Consider the following 13,490-nt stretch of genomic DNA (forward strand, 5'->3'; position numbering starts at 1 on the left):
TTCACAGCCATTATCACCTTGCTCTTTCTCCTTTAGCTGTGACTGGGATTTCTACAACCAGCAGTCCTTTCACAAACCCCTAAATCAAAACCCTTGCCATACCTGTTGCACACTGATCACACTGCATCTCAGCATTGTGAAAGGGAGGTTCTCTCAGTGATTAAGTCAAAAGTCTACAAGTCTCTCTGTAATATCAGGGTGGTCTGGCGCCTTTATTTTCTTTTAGATATCTCAGTTGATAACTTTGTATTAGCATCCACCATCTCTTAGCACAGTATTTGAAGATTTTCTGTCCTTTTCCACCACTTGTTCTTGCCCCTCATCAAAAACAGTGGCACTATAATTTACGGTATTTGTGGGAAGAGTTGGATTTGGAGGCACTAAGCTGGGCAGGAGGGTTGATCTGCTCGAGGGCAGGAAGGCTCTACAGAGGGATCTGGACAGGCTGGATCGATGGGCCAAGGCCAAGTGTATGAGGTTCAACAAGGCCAAGTGCCGGGTCCTACACTTGGGTCACAACAACCCCATGCAGCGCTACAGGCTTGGGGAAGAGTGGCTGGAAAGCTGCCTGGTGGGAAAGGACCTGGGGGTGTTGGTTGACAGCCGGCTGGATATGAGCCAGCAGTGTGCCCAGGTGGCCAAGAAGGCCAACGGCATCCTGGCCTGTATCAGAAATAGCGTGGCCAGCAGGAGCAGGGAGGTGATTGTTCCCCTGTATTCGGCACTGGTGAGGCTGCACCTCGAGTCCTGTGTTCAGTTTTGGGCCCCTCACTTCAAGAAAGACCTTGTGGTGCTGGAGTGTGTCCAGAGAAGAGCAATGAAGCTGGCGAAGGGTCTAGAGCGCAAGTCTTATGAGGAGCAGCTGAGGGAACTGGGGTGGTTTAGGCTGGAGAAAAGGAGGCTGAGGGGAGGGAGACCTGATCGCTCTCTACAACTACCTGAAAGGAGGTTGTAGCGAGGTGGGTACTGGTCTCATCTATCAACTAACTAGTGATAGGATGAGAGGAACTGGCCTCCAGCTGTCCCAGGGGAGGTTTAGATTGGGTATCGGGAAAAATTTCTTCACTGAAAGGGTTATGAAGCATCGGAACAGGCTGCTCAGGGAAGTGGTTGAGTCACCATCCCTGGAGGTATTTAAAAGACATGTAGATGTGGTGCTTAATGACGTGGTTTAGTGGTGGACTTCGTAGGGCTACATTATCGGTTGGACTCAAAGATCTGAAAGGTCTTTTCCAACCTAAATGATTCTATGATTGATCCAGTTTAAGAATACCTGTATACAATTTGAGGGTAGCAGAAGACTGAAGTGTTTTGGTGTTTTTTTCAAGCCCCACTTTTGGAACAGTTGAGCTAGCTCAGCTGCTGTGAAGCACAGCAGCAGCAGGACTGCTACCTCCCCCCGATTTCCACATTCCAACACTCACAGAAAACCATCCCTTAGTGACCCCAAAATAGACTGGGTAACTAAAACTGAAAGTATCTAAAATCTGACTGCATTTCTGTAACAAATGAAAAAACAGTAGTGATTGATAGCAGAAATGCAAATATTCATGTGATTGCAGCAAACATGTTCTGCACAAAGGCACTGTCGCTATATAAAGAATGGTCTTCACTCAAGATTTTGAGTCAGCAGTAATATTGATCCAAGTAGAGCATTATCTGGTAAGTAAATCTACGTCATGTAATGATGGAGAGACTACCTTCCTGAGAGATTCCTCCTCTACCTGTAATTCTCCCTCCTCTACTGTCAGCGTAGTTTCCATCCAGCTCTCTTGCCAGGTAAAGACAAAACCACAATGCTTAAAAGTCTTAATAAATCAAATGGAACTGCATGGATATGTTTTCATAACAAAACCTAAAAAATACAGAAAACAGCAAAAGAAGAAACTGAGTACAACGTACCAGGAACGTGGTCAAAGTGATAACCCCTTAATGGTCATTAACGACGGCTTCTCTAAGCCATGCTACCCTCCTATTGTTACAACTTTTTTTTACAGCTATGTCTGGTAGAAGCTGTATATAGAAAAGATGAGTAGCTTTGTAGTCCTGTGCTGATTTATCAGAATACATACATATTTTTGTTCAAAACAAATGCAAAGTATTTAAGAAATGACTGAAGGACACTAGCTGCATAAAAAAAAAAAAAAAGTCATAGGTATTCAAATGTATACAACATTCATTCTCTCCAGTTTCTGATAACCCGAGTCCCCCACACAATTTGTCTGGAGGCTTCTACTGAAGAAGACTTTTCTTTAGTAATGTGTATGCACATACTTGTGCTTGTACATGCACAGAAAACCATTTTTTGGTTGTAGGTGCAACAATCTGCTAACTGTGTTTTCCTTGAGCCACAACCATTTTGGGGTCAAGACCATGACTATCCTTTACAGGCTAGTGGCTATAGAATACCTCTTGTAAACTTTTACAGGCTGTAACAGAACAAAAATTCCTTTTCCTCCATCCCTCCATAATGTCCAAATTTGCTAATACCTCCCCTAAAAGGCAGAGGAAACTACTTATCAGCTGAGAAGCTCTTGTCACGTTGTCAGTGAAACCTCTTGATGAGCTCAGATAATATAGTAGCATTGTGTATGCTGCTTAACAGAAGAGTGTGGTGACTATACTAAGAAGTCTAGCAGTCCTGTGACAGCAAGCTAAAATGAAATTTCACACTTTTGATCTCAGATCTAACAGAGTGGAAAAAATTACCTGCTGTGTTCAGACTCAGATTTAAGGTTAATTAAATAACTGTAATTATTTTTTCTTTCCAATAGAAAGCTAAGCTCAGCAGTCTGAGCATTATTATACTCAGGTTTTATTAAGAAGCGCAGTCTAGAACCCTACTCTTGCCTTGATTGGGGATGAAAGACAAAAATGCTTGGAATATTTCCCACCAAGAGAAGTTATCTTAAAAGGATGATCAGATGGATGTGAGAGTCCATACTATCAATTTCACAGGAAAGCATATATAAATACAGAAATACGTTTTCAAAACCAAAGATTTAAGACACCATCAAGTCTTCTTTTTATACTGAAACCTAAAAGAGAGCACAGTGGATGGAAATACCACAGTTTTGCCTTTTATGTCATCATTGTGTCAAAACTCAGATAGGCTAAGTACAAACAAAAAGAACTTCTTTTTTTCATTTCTCCCACATTGCTCTATTGTTCACACTTAGAGCGTTTGATGGCACCCGGCAATCCATCAGACAACAGCAGCAGTCTTATATGTTCTGTCCAGCTACTGAAATAGGACAGAAGCTATCCAGGCTTCTGCTAAACAAAATTCTCCTGTCAAGTAAGGTTCTCAGCAGACAGAGCAGGATCAAGCGCTTTAGGAAAGGGAAGAAATGCAGCCAAAGCATATTTTGTTCCAGGAAGTCCACAGGGAATTTTACACTGCTTAGCGCATGCTGCTAGCTGGCTTATTCTGCACCAAGCCAGAAAATCCGCATCAGTGACCAGCTCTCCAATAATTCCCTGCATCCCCTGTTTTGTTGAAGACAATTCTGGCACTACCTGACTCAGAACCATGACACACTGCCATATTTACTGCCAGAGTCCTTGGCACTAAAATAACGACCTCGCACAGGCAGCCTAAGGGCATACACACCAAGGCAGCGAGAGCAGCAGAGCTCCAGCTGTCCCAGTTTGGCAGGTTGCTGCCATGTCGTGACTCTCCGTGCGCAAATGCGATCGACTGACAAACACCGCATTCTCCCATTGAAAACGCACAGAAACGACTGCGAGGAGAATCTAGAAGACTACTTCATCCTATGAGGACCCAGGTGTGGAGCGTTGGGAAGGGGCAGTGGAGACACCGGTATGGGGCTTGCCTGCTTCTGAAGAGAGGGTGAGAAAACGCAACAGCAAAAAGAATTTAGACTTTATATATAAAGCAGAAAAAATATAAAGCATACTAGTTCTTAAGACAGAAGTCAATATGACAGAAGGTGCTTCAGAGAGATTGAGCGGTATTTCTGCCTGCCATTACACCTCACTGTTCCAGGTAGACCTTCCCCCTGCTTCGTCCAACTGTCCCTGCGGGGATGCACTCCCAACCTCTTTAATCCTTGCTCTGTTGCTTCTAGCAAGACAAGAGAAGCATGGAGTTACAACACACAGCTGAGTCCTGCTGCTCCTCCCGAGGCTGTAGGATAGCTTGGGGCCAGGGGATGAGAGCTTCAGAGGCTACCTGTGCACAGCAGGACTACTAGTTTTGCCTCTGCCTCTTCCGACAGCAAGTGCCATCCTAAGAGTTGGGAAGTTTTTTTCCTTGGGATCAACAAACACAGCACGTGGAGAAGGCCTCCTTCCCTGGAAACTTGAACAGCTAATACAGAAGAAGCCCAGCTAAGCCAGAAGCTTCACCAGCCATATGAAAACAAGTGGTGTGTGTTGATAGGTAGCTCCAAGGTAGCTGCTAGGATTTTTGACAGAGTAAACCAGTGTTTGATCAAAGTGGAAAACTGACGGAAATCATCTCAACATGGGTAGGCTGAGGGTGAACATATCTTGGATGCTAACTGCTACTGACAGAAAGAGAAAGATGAGACTGCAAAATGTAGCTTCTTTTAAAAAAAAAAAAAAGAAAAACCAAGAGAAGAGTTTGTAGGACTCTCTGTGATTAGTATCTGAATCAGTCTGTTTATGGAGGAATTCCCATTCAGCTTCTACCAGTAGGCCTACATCTCACAATGAACTGAGTGTGCAAATCCAAGAGACCTCCTCACCATGCTATGCCCAGAATTACTCACAGCAGCTTAAAACTTACAGTAGTTCTGTGATCTCTGAACACACTGAGCCAAATTACTCCTGGGTAATAGTCTAGTGATCTTCAATGCTGATGACGTGGAAACTGAACTCTTCCAAAAAATAGTTTCCTTAAGACTGAGACCTATAGCTGAAAGAAATGAAAAACAACTTACAAGGGTCTCCTCACTTGCCTTGAAAAATTTATACTTCTCGTAGAATTTGCCAACTGGCATGCTGTGGCTATGGGGCAATGGAGTCTGCTAACACGGGTGCCGATCAAAGCTTGCAGAGAAGGTAGGCTTTTGTCAAGCAGGAGCTAGTTCAGTAGGAAATGGACAGAGAGCCTCTCATTTGATACCTGACAGCCATAATATTTTGAGATACAGTTTAAAGGTGCAGTTCATAAGAAGGTATGAACAAAACACAGAAATCACAGTCTTATTTGCCCTTCTAAATATACTAAACCTTCTTTTTCTACCCCCCATCAGCTCTTCCCTTACTTGAAACCCAGCTACGAGCAAGCAGATCTCACTCTACTCAGCGAGAACATTTTCACAAAATCTTTCATAATTCAACTGACTGCACTCTTGACACTAAATATTATCTTTACTTAATTTCTGAGAGTTTAGTCACTCTCAGGAGGTAGTTTTGCTATCTCCTGATCCTCATCAGATGGTTTTAAGGATTTCCGACTCTTCTAATTAGTACATCTCTCCCTGTTCTACCAGGATAAACAGACTGAGAAAACAAATAAAACTAAAAAGCAAATGTTAAGCAGGCCTGAGTGTGCTGTTTTAAAATACAGGGATAGATGCAATATTCTGAAACATTTATGCCTCCAGCAGAGACTACAGATTTGCTGCATCCCAAGCTCTTTGGGATGGGAACTATGCAAGTGCAATAGTACCAGTCGGAATACGTCTCTGATCACAGCTGAAGTTATCAGAGTAGAAATATTTTTTCTGGATTTGTATGTATAAATCAGTAATATAGCAAACACAGTCACAGCACACACAGCATAGCAATGTTTATCCCTCCCTTTTGCTGTTAAAAATTCTCTTTTATTTTATTAGTGTATTCGCTCATACCCTGTTTTATACACATTAACTAATGATCTCTGAAATACCCCAGAGAAACAAAGTAGGTATGTATTTTATTATTCCCATTATTAGAAGCAAGGCAATTCACAGGGGCTGTTAATAAATTAGAGTTAATGATACAGTGACAAGCAGCCACTTTTTTGCTCTTTTTATGAGTTGTGTTCAGTTCTTTTAAATTGTTTAGGTCATATTAGAACAGGGATCAGAAGTAACATCCATTTCACAAGCCAAAGACCACAACAGCAAAAAGGAACCATAAATGCTGTAAAATACATTGACTCGATCAAAATAGTTGTCGCAGTACTGCAATTTCATTGGTATCATGTGCATATGTAAATAAAAAAGTCTTTAAAAAATTTTCTGGGTCTTTTTTTTTGGGTTTTGGTGTGTTTGGTTTGTTGTTTGGGTTGGGTTTTTTGTCATGCAGTTATTCCTCTCACTCAGGAGCACACAGACCAAACTGTGGATTCAGGGGGGAAATAATGATTATATGTGGAAGAAGCCAACCTAGAAGATCAAAATAATACCCTTCCAAATTAGATTTTCTCACAAACTGCAAGGAAAATATACTCCTTAAATCTCCTCACTCAGTCTCTGTGAAAGGTAGGTAGCACAGCACAGTCTGCAGACTTCTCTCCCCAAAGTTGTCCAAGAAACACAAACATTTACTCTTCAGATAAAGAGAAAAGAGCAGGAAGAGGAAACTAAAGAGAATTCCCTAGAGTTACCCAAAGCTGCATTAAGGAACTTTGCTCAGCACATCAGCGGCTCCAAATAATGAGGCAGCAGAGAGCTTTGCAGCACTGGGAGCCTTTGAAACACACTTCTCCAGAAAGAAGAGACAATAAAATGTAAATAGAAAATGCCTCTTGGCTGGCACAGAGAAAATTTTTCCTCCTTTTCCATGTACAGGGACCAATTTTTTTCTTCCCCCCCTTCTCCAATATTTAGAAGACAAGCTGATGAAAGATGACAAGGCACATTTATAGAAGTTCAAAAAAATCCAACATTGAATAAAACCTAAGTGCAGCACCAGAAAAGGATGGTCAGGCTGTACTAATGTCATCTAATACATCCTCTGTGCACTGAAACACAAGGAGGGAATGGAAAGAAGTAATTCAATGATGATTTGGTTCTAAACATTCAAGAAAAGTTTGAGTTAAGTTTAAAGCACTTGAATAATCCTGTTGTAATCATTGCCGGGTTCAAATTAGCACACGTGTTTTCTTGAATCACAAATTACCTTCTTGTCTTTAAGAAGCTCTGCATTCAAAATTTACATGCTCCCATATTGAATAAAGTTTTTTCATTACTTTTTTTTCTTTTTTTCTTTTTTTTTTCTCCAGTGACTAGCAGTTAAAACCTTAATTATCTGGTAAAGAAAAATATCCACAAATTTTGCAACACTGGCTTCCCTCACCCTACCATGATCTATAAAATAAAGAAATTCTTCCTATTTCCAGAGAATCCCACATAGTCCTCTTAAAGCCAACTCACAGTTTAAATTTTGGAATAATTTTAAATTAGGTTAGTTACAGACCCAGGACTACATTCTGAAAACAAGATGCATGTGCTGACTTCACACGGCTCGTGTAGTACAACCCCGTGGACCAGCACCCAGCCAGCCTCCTGCCACTACCATGATCTTTGCCTTTCAGGCAGGAAGATGTCGAGCTGTACAGCCTGCCTAGTGGTACTGCCTCTGGATCAATTAACGTGTACCTGTCCTCAAAATGCACGAGACCACACAAACCTGGTGTATTAGCATAGCTTCACATAGCACAGAGAAGTAGAGAAATAAATATGCAAAGGCATATGACATGTTTCAGATGAAGTCAGGTGTGCTCCTAGATTGTTCCGTGCAGCATCCAATCTACGGATGTGCTAAGCCTTACAGCTAGCTGTCCATCGAAATGTGACAGTTTTCTCTCTGATAGCAGTCTTCTCTTAACATCAATGTGGCTACTGATGTTTCAGAAAGTTAGTAAGAAAATATACATGAGATGCAGCATCTCAAAATAGATGCAGGTCAATTAATTACATTATGTTTGTATAAAACACTGCAGCAAATGCTGTACTATTGTGCACCAGTGATCTCAAGCTCAGGTACAGGTACAGAGTGTTGCTGACTCCCGATTGGGTTGTTTTTTTGTGGGTTGTTTTTTTTTTTTTTGGGGGGGGGGGGTGTTTGGGGGTTTTTTAAGCCTTTTCCTCTCTTGTAGAGACAGGAAATTGTTATGTTCCAAGGTAAAGGTATTTAGCGGTGTTGTGACTACATAAGCATTAATGTTTGATCAAACATAACAATAGAAATAAAGGGCCACTGAGGACCTTTCTAAAAGGAAGGATTTATCCATATAATTTAAGAAAAAATAACTTTTGACTCAATTCCTGTTTATAATTTTTTAATTATATTTTCCAAGAAATTATGCTTTTTTTGACTTTTGCATGACCTCATGATTTTGGAGAGAAACCTCACAGTCTGAAGTTATAAATATCAAGCAAACGTTAGTAGTTCTGAAACTGAAACGCTACTGAGGTGCTTTGGTGCTTTTAGCACCACTGCACTAAGACACCCAAAGTAGACTCACTCTATCTTACATCTCCCTATTTCATGTACTTAAAATTTTGCTATTCGGAAGAAGCTGAACCACCCCCTCTTAATTATTTTGTGCCAAGCAGAACACAAAAGATTTGCATCTTAAGTCAGGTCTCTCCGGTCCTGGATATTCGCAATGCTTTGAAAGTCCCACACAGGTCCAGAGTCTGTCCTCAGCCCAAACCCCAGAGATGCTGTGAAAATAAACATCAAGTGACTTAGTGTAACAACAACATACGTGCATAGCAGGCTACCTCTCAATAAATAAACTGTTATCAGTCCCTGCTTCTCTAAACTGTAGCCAAAAGGTGCAACATCCTCTTGAAGGTATCTCCAATTGCATTGTCCTGATTCTTCAGACACAAATAATTCACCTCCAAGCCTTGCAACGTTTGTTAGATCTGCCCCATCTTGCATTTTTTTACTGCTAATCTTTGGTCCAGATAAGAGTCCTATTAAGAAGGGTTGAAGTGAGGTACATGCAGATTGCCAGGCTGGAAATTCTTTGCCAAAATATACAGCTTAACTGGGCGGCGACATAATAAGTAGCATGTATGCGCACTAGGCTTGCCACAAGAAAGAAAAATCTTGTGTTATTAACAGCCAAAATACACACTGCCCTTGCCAAAAACTAATCTTTGAGGCAGGACGCTTCCTGCAATACAGAGATACCTACTAAAATGAGCACACAAAGTAAGGCTCCCGCTCAATTACACCTCTTTGGGAAAAGAGTAGTAGAGAACAAACATACATGTCTACAGGTAGTAGCAACCATTTTTCCTCTCCAGTTTAACAGCGTAAAAGTGGTACCACTCTGTTGCTTGTGAAAGCAAAGCAAAAGAAAACAGGAGAGGTGTTTCACTCAAAATTTTATTTCTTGAAAACTCTGTAGTGTAAAATCCTATTTTAGGAGAAGCTTTTTTTTCCCTTGGCACTGCAAAACAGCCCCAAACTCAGCATATTTGGCTTCCTGATAATTTTTCCTGGCTGAGTACTCACAGCCTACAGAGGCTCTCTGTTACAATTTTTGCCAATTCCCTTTCTTGACCCCTTTCCAGTAGGATGACCAGAGAAAAAAGGTGGCAGTCAGAGAAACGGTATGACCTCGTGTTATCAGAAGGGTGTTCGAAGCCACAGAAAACAACGCACTGAGGCAGTGTCATTCTGCACTGGAAGCCAAGGTAGGCTTGGGGAGATTTAATGGTTTGGCCACCACGTCCATACTCTTTGGTCTTACACCAAGAAATCTAGATCTTAACAACCAAATGGCAGAGATGTCCTGCAAGAGATAAATCCTAAATAACCAGAGGGGAAAGAAATCATGCCTGTGAATGTAGTATGTGTCTTTTAACACAAGGAAGCTTAACCATAGATACAGCAGGCACAGAGTAGGCGATCTGTGCTTGGAGAAAAAAAATTAATTTAGACGATACTTACTTGCAAATTATTTGATCTAGTTGAAATCTTCTAATAACACAGAGGATAAAGAGGTTGCTGTCAAGACATACAAGTTGAGGGGCTGAAGAATAAATACAATATAGTGATCCTAGGTACCCAAAACTCAAACAGCACAAAGAGACTGCTTCTAAAGAGACTGGAGTTTCTTATGAATAAGTCAGGTGGTTTTTTTAGATTTTCAAGCACTTCAGAAAACTTCAGCATTCAAATTCAGGTTAAAAAGTCATAGTGTTTAGCAGGAGAGAGAGAACTTAAATTGAGTATTTCATAGAAGTAGATCATCCTTAGAAACAGTGACAGAAAATTAGAACTACTATCTATGATCTAAGAGACAAATGATGAACTGCAAGGGGAAGGAGAAGAAAGGCACCTTTGCACTGCCAGGCTTTCCAGCTGGCTGTGAGATGTTAGGTTTGCCAGGTGCCAAATTGCTCCATAGAATCTATTAGTGCCACTAATCACTATATAGCACAGATGCCCACAGGTGATACCGAAGCTCTTAGATCATATTTACACTACAGGAAAAAATTTTTTATATTAGGCTGGTCCTTCCAAATTTACAATACCTGAAGTTTAACTCCAAGGCGGAGCCTGGGCCAATTAATTTGCCTAATGTGTACAATCATAAGCCTTAATTGCAACATTCTTCAGTTCTGACAGTAAGACTGAGACAATCGAGACAGTGCATTTCACAAGGGAAAACCATCGCTGATCCTCAGTTCCTTTCTTTCATGAATCTCTGGAGTTGCACTGTGGCTAAACACAGAGGTTTTGGCAGCAGCTTTCTGGTTTTTTTTAAGAAATACCTTTAGCAACTCAGGCCATATTTTTCTTGCCCCTTCACTTGTGCAGGAAGAATTCCTGCAGGATCAAGTTGTGAGTTAAACAAATTCACTGGACTAGTTTACAATGTGGCTTGAGAAAGAGTTGTGTCAGCACCACTGAGGGCGTTGTGAGACAGTGGTGGGATGAGAGGCAGGGGCAGGAATAAGCAAGAATTCGTTTGTCTGTATCATTGCCAAGGCCTTCACTCTGTGAAACTCTGGCCTCTCGGCAGGAACATTTAATCTACCTTTTTTAGGAAGTACTCCAATTTTAAAATTTAACAATTATAACAGCTACAAGCAACTTTCCCCAGGATTTGCACGAAGTCTCACCTGAATAATCTCAGGCCATCTCTCCAACTCCTCGTGGGTGTCTTGCCAATACTTTGCTATGCCCCTTCAAAACCCTTGTTTTCTTTCCCCTGATTTATGCTTCAGCCCAACCTGCAGTGTTGTCTTCCGAACTGGGAAGCTTATAATAGGAACAGATCCTCCATGGCCACCAGGCAAGGAGAAGTAAAACAGAGCCCCGGTAACCACCATCAGCCTTAATCCACCGCTTCTGTGAGAGAGTCCCAGCTCAGGAGATGGAAATGGAGAAGTGAGAACTAGGGGGATCACTTAAAAGGGAGAATCCAGCCCAGCATGGAAGAGAAGGTCTAGCATCACTTACAGAGCAAGGATTTAGGAGCAGGGCTTACCTGAAAAAAATCAGCTCTTGCAGAAGTTTATCTGCATGCAGTTAGTTTAGTCAGGAAAGTCAGCCAAACTCTCTAGCAACATGGGAAACTTTATAGCATTGGACAGGGACCAGCTAGTCCCTCCTGTTTGCTCTAAGGGAGGTACTGTAAGGTTTGCAGGAAGTAGAGAAGCCATTAGTTATTAGGAAATAAAACGGCTCTAAGATACATTGGACACACAATCACAGCATGCTATAAAACACAGGAGAAGAATTGCAACAGCTACAGACAAGTTGACACAATAGCTAAGATGAGGCAACATGACTAGCTTTTTATTTGACAGCTATTTCTAGAAGATATAGCCTGTTCTTTACGCAATGGGTTTAGCATTTTTGTTAATTTGCAGCTGAATGGAAAGATGAGTCACTTTATCACAAAACAACTTCATCAACTCAGGTTTCAGCCTGTGAGAGCAGAACTACTATGCATACAATACAATCTATTAAGACAATTTAGCACTCCCTTCCTAATGCCTGGGAAAAAGAGCCCCTTTATTCCAGAGTTTATTGTATCTTCATTTTCACTGAAATAGCCTAATATGATGCTTTGATGTTCTTCTCCACATATCAGAGCAAGCAGATTTCAGGCTGTAGTTCTTCCTCATGCCCTATCCTAGAGCAAAACCAGTCAGTCCGGCAAAAAAGCAGAAGAAACTCAGAATAAAAATAAAAATTACTTTCTCTCCCCACAGAGGATACACTTATCTCAGCTGTATCCAACATATTTTCTCGAAAAGCTTAGTAAACTACAAGTGAAAATATGTATGTTTTACTCATATAATGTGTCCTCCCGCTTACAAAGGATAATACTGACACAGTCAAGACCCAGTAAAAACGACAAGCTCTTTTTACGTAAGGACCTTAACCCACAGTCCTAAGAAAACAGACTAAGTAGCTACTAACCTCCTACTGAAACAAGCCTCCCTTGACTCTCAGGGGGTTGTAGGGAAGAAGATGGGAGAAGGGCATGAACCACCTCGAAAAGAAAGGAGCTCAGTGATCTCCAACCTGGGTCTCCTCTTTGTGCCACCCATCGGCGTGGGGAACCTCCCCACTCAAGAGACCCTGGAAGGACCCTCGTTTCCTGTGGGGCTCCCGGCAGCTGGTTGAATGCTGGTTTGCTTGGGGAAAGCTGTGTATTGAGGAACCAGCTCTGACCTGTCTGCACTTACGTATTCCATATCCATCACAACTTCCATTTCTTGTGCAGGAGTCACTTTAGCCCACAGGCTAAAAATATAATCAAATATCAGTTTGGTATCTTTGCAGCATGACACCTGAAAGGAGCTAATTGTTTTCTTTCCTGTTACTGTGACTCCTAGAGCAGGTGGTTTATAGACTGCCAATGAAAAGAGAAATTTCTGTAAGCTACTGTGGAGGCCTTTTCTCCCTCAAAATTACATAAAGACGATCCTGATTAAATACTATCCCACACGAATAAATATCCCTTTCACAGAAGTATTCATTGCAGAGTAACAACTGATGGCTGTGTGCAGACAATGGATGAAGTACACTTGCTGCTCTGGAGATCTTCATGACATAGCCGAATTAAACCTGAACTCTATAGAGCGTTGCATAATGTCATAGAACAGAATCACAGAATGGTTTGGGTCAGACATGTTTTCAATCATTTTACTGAAATATTTAGATTTCTTTCCATCAAAAATTCTGAAGCAAAATGTTTTTTCTAGAGCCAAGGTCACGCAGAATCAACTGGGATCTGTCACTTTGTTCAATCTTGTCTCATTATGACATTGATCGGCATCCACCTGTATTGCCACTACGCCAAATGACAGTTCTAGCTTACATAGGTCTTGCTCTCATTACCACTATTAGTTAGGCCTCTTGATGGACTGTATCTCCCAAGAGACACACACTCATGCAAATCCTGGTGTATGCTGTGACCTCTGCTCTGCCAGAGCTCTTTGGACGCAGAGAAGGAGGCACAAAAATGTGATTCACCAGGACAAAAGTGCTTGGCCAGTGATCCCAGCTCGTAGCGATCAACAAAGACA

General features: G+C 41.5%; 1 protein-coding gene across 5 annotated transcripts in view; it reads right to left on the reverse strand.

Annotated features, from left to right (window-relative positions):
* FAR2 (fatty acyl-CoA reductase 2) overlaps positions 1 to 13,490 on the reverse strand; it is a 149,214-nt gene that overhangs the window by 91,851 nt on the left and 43,873 nt on the right. The window lies entirely within an intron of this gene.

This window comes from Buteo buteo, chromosome 19, assembly GCF_964188355.1.
Source record: "Buteo buteo chromosome 19, bButBut1.hap1.1, whole genome shotgun sequence".
NCBI lineage: Eukaryota > Metazoa > Chordata > Aves > Accipitriformes > Accipitridae > Buteo > Buteo buteo.